Source organism: Hypanus sabinus, chromosome 22 (assembly GCF_030144855.1).
Source record: "Hypanus sabinus isolate sHypSab1 chromosome 22, sHypSab1.hap1, whole genome shotgun sequence".
Lineage (NCBI taxonomy): Eukaryota > Metazoa > Chordata > Chondrichthyes > Myliobatiformes > Dasyatidae > Hypanus > Hypanus sabinus.
This window is the reverse complement of record NC_082727.1, coordinates 24813455-24816868: the sequence shown is the minus strand read 5'-3', so window position 1 is coordinate 24816868 and position 3414 is coordinate 24813455. Positions and strand designations below refer to the sequence as shown.

Genomic DNA, 3414 nt, shown 5'->3' with positions numbered 1-3414 from the left:
TAGCAATCTACCTCGTTATGAACTCGAATTTTATTGTTTACCTGCCTGCACTGCACTTTCTATGTAAATGTCACACATTATTCTGCATTGTTATTGCTTGACTTTATATTACCTCAATGAACCGTGTAATGTTTTCATCTGTATGAACAATATGCACGGCAAGCTTTTTCTCCCCCCCGTACCTCGGTACATGTGACAATACACCAATCACAATAATTAAGGTTTTGAACCCAGAAGAATGGAATTAATCAGCAAACGGACTTTGCAGATTTCAATGAGTGCAATATGTTGTTCCCAAATAACCGGAGGAAAGGTGACAACTGCAAACGAAAATGGTTAACCGACCCACAAGTTTCCGACGCTGACATCCTGATGTTGGAAAACTTTGCCACCAGATTCGTTCGGCTGGAGTAGAAACGAACTGGCCGGCACCGGTGACAGAAGCCCAGTCGAAACAATCAGCGGGCTGGTGTCATTCCTTGTGGCAACGTCTGGGCTGGCGCGGCCGCCGATGGCTCCCGAACTGGGAATGCCGCCGCCAAAGCCGAGCGGGAGGGAATGGGGGCATTTCCTGGGCGTCTCTAGTTACGGAAGCGGGAGGAGCTGTGAAGAGTGACATTCTGCCGCACTCTTGTCAGGGCAGCGATGGCCGAGTGGTTAAGGCGTTGGACTTGAAATCCAATGGGGTCTCCCCGCGCAGGTTCGAACCCTGCTCGCTGCGTTTAGGTATTTTTCTCCGCTCCGCAACATTTTCGCCTCGCTGTGTGGAAATACACCCATTCCACCCGTCTGCCTTCCTGACATGGTGATCTCCACGTTGCAGTACCGGCAGTCTCTTGTGATAAGTAGGCAAGAACCATTATTTCTACCCCTAAAAGAAATACTGTGACTTGCAATTGCTGGAAACTGATTATTCGTGCTTGGGGAGCTTTGCAATTTAGGCCGGGATGGGAGGAAGAGAGATCACTTTATTACTACCCCAGCCCTCTACCACAAGTTACAATAAGCATAACCATATTGCAACTTTAAGCTCTAGTATTTTAGTTTAAGAAAACGTGTATATCTTTAGATTCCAGCCCTCTTAATACGAGCAAGCCATTCAATCAGGAAACGGCAGTAAAACAGCTGCAGTTGTAAGAAAGCAACTCAAAACTGTGAATTTATTACATACCTCAGAGAACGCCAGGTGCAAAGTCTGCGACTGCAACTTGTGGTGACCCACTTTATTAGAACAACCCTGACTACAAACATCGCCATCTTCCCTTCCTATCGGAATCAGGTTTAGTAAGTCTGGCATATGTATGAAATGTGTTGTGAATGCACACTGCTATGCATTGTCCTGTCTCCGTTCCCCTTCACACTCTACACCTCAGACTTTCAGTGCAAATCTGAGTCTCGTCACTTGCAGAAGCTCTCTGATGACTCTGCCATGGCTGGGTGAGTGTTAGAGATGGACAGGAGTAGGTGTACAGGGAACTGGTGGACAAGTTTGTGAAGTGGTGCGGGACGACTCACCTGCTCCTGAATGTGGCCAAAAACAGGTAGCAGCATATAAGCAGGATATTCCAGCCACAAAAATCAATATCACAACTTGAAAGCTCTCCTTGCCTATGCCTTATCACAGGCATTTCCTTTATGCCCTCCACCCTGACTTCAAATTACCACTCAAAACTAGACAAAGGCCAATCTGAAATATCAACTCTGTTTCTCTCTTCCAGTTTCGGTCTGACCAGCTGAGTCCTTCCAGCATTTTCTCTTTTAAAATGATGTTTATTAATAGAAAAGTATTGGACTAAAGGTTGAGGAGAATAGGTACAACTTGTTCGGACAACACCATTGGCCCTTTAAGAGCCTCTGGTTAATTCTAGCCTGAAAAGGTATCTCTGACACTGCAACACTCCTTCATTATCACAGTAAGTATTGGTTCGGTATTTACTTAAATTCCTGGAATGGAATTTGAACACAATCTTTTGAGTGTGAGTGGAGAACATTACCCACCAAAACCCAGCATCATGACATTTTTTCCCACAAATCTGCCCAAACCTTTTCTAGAATAAAAAAAAAATTGTACCTCCCTCACTTGGAAACCCAACAGTATTTTCTCAGGAACTAGTCAGGACATTCACATAAATCGCCTCACAGGAAATTAGGGAATGGAGCTGCAAATGTGTTATGAAATCCAATCTTCTTACCACGATCTCTAAACGCAGTTCATGATTGGAGCCAGTCTTCATAGTGGTAGCTGTGAATATAATTGAAGTAGGCATTGTCTCTGGAAAAAAAATTGCCTCCACAGCCCTCTGTGGCAATGAATTCCACCAATTCACCACCTTCTGGCTAAAGAAATTTATCCTCATCTCTGTTCTAAAGGGATGTCTTTCTATTCTGAGGCTGTGCCCTCTGGTCCTAGACTCCCCCCTCTATAGGAAACATCCTCTCTACATACACCTTACCTAGGCTTTTCAGTATTCGATAGGTTTCACTGAGATCCCTCTAGCAAGTACAGGCCCAGAGCCATCAAACACTTCTCATATGTTAACCCCTTCATTCTTGAGAACCCCTTCTGGACCCTCTCCAATGCCAGCACATCATTTCTTTAATAAGGGCCCAAAACTGCTCACAATACTCCAAGTGTGGTCTGACCAATACCCAATAGAACCTCAACATTAAATCCCAGCTTTTATATTCTAGCCCTCCCAAAATCAGTGGCAACGTTGCATGTGCCTTTCTTAACACTGACGTTCCTGTAAGTTAGCGCTTTGGGAATGCTGCATGAGGACTCCCAAGTCCCTTTGCACCTCAGCTTTTTGAATTTTCTTCCCATTTAGAAAATAAGCTTTTATTCCATCTACCAAAGTGCATGATAATACAATTCCCTACATTATATTCCATTTGCCACTTCTTTGCCCAGTCTCCCAATCTGTCCAAGTCCCCCTGCAGACTACCTGTTTCCACAACACTACCTGCCCACCACCTATCCTTGTATCATCTGCAAACCTGGCAAGACATCCAATGTTGTCATCCAAATCATTGACATATAATGTGAAAGGAGGAGGTCCCAATAGTGACCACTGCAGGACACCACTTATCAGTGGCAGCCAAACAGAAAATGCCCCCCTTTATACCTTCTGTGCCCCTGTCAGTCTGCCAATCTCTCCATGCTAGCATCTTTCCTGTAATACCATGGCCTCTTAACTTGGTAAACAGCCTCATGTGTGGCACCTTGTCAAAGGCCTTCTGAAAATTCAAGTTAACAACATCTACTGACTCTCCTTTGTCTATTCTGCCTGTTATTTCCTCAGAGAATTCCAATAGATATTTTAGGCAAGATTTCCCCTTAAGGAAACCATGCTATTTTATCACATAAATGATAAATGTCCTGATGAAGGGTCTCAGCCTGAAACGTCAATTGTT

The 3414-nt window shown here is 44.3% G+C and overlaps 1 non-coding gene across 1 annotated transcript; it reads left to right on the top strand.

The window, feature by feature from the left end:
* The first annotated feature begins 639 nt into the window (after nucleotides 1-639).
* Nucleotides 640-721, top strand: trnas-uga (transfer RNA serine (anticodon UGA)). The gene has a single exon. It is a non-coding gene; the product is annotated as a tRNA-Ser (tRNA).
* Nucleotides 722-3414: the final 2693 nt, after the last annotated feature.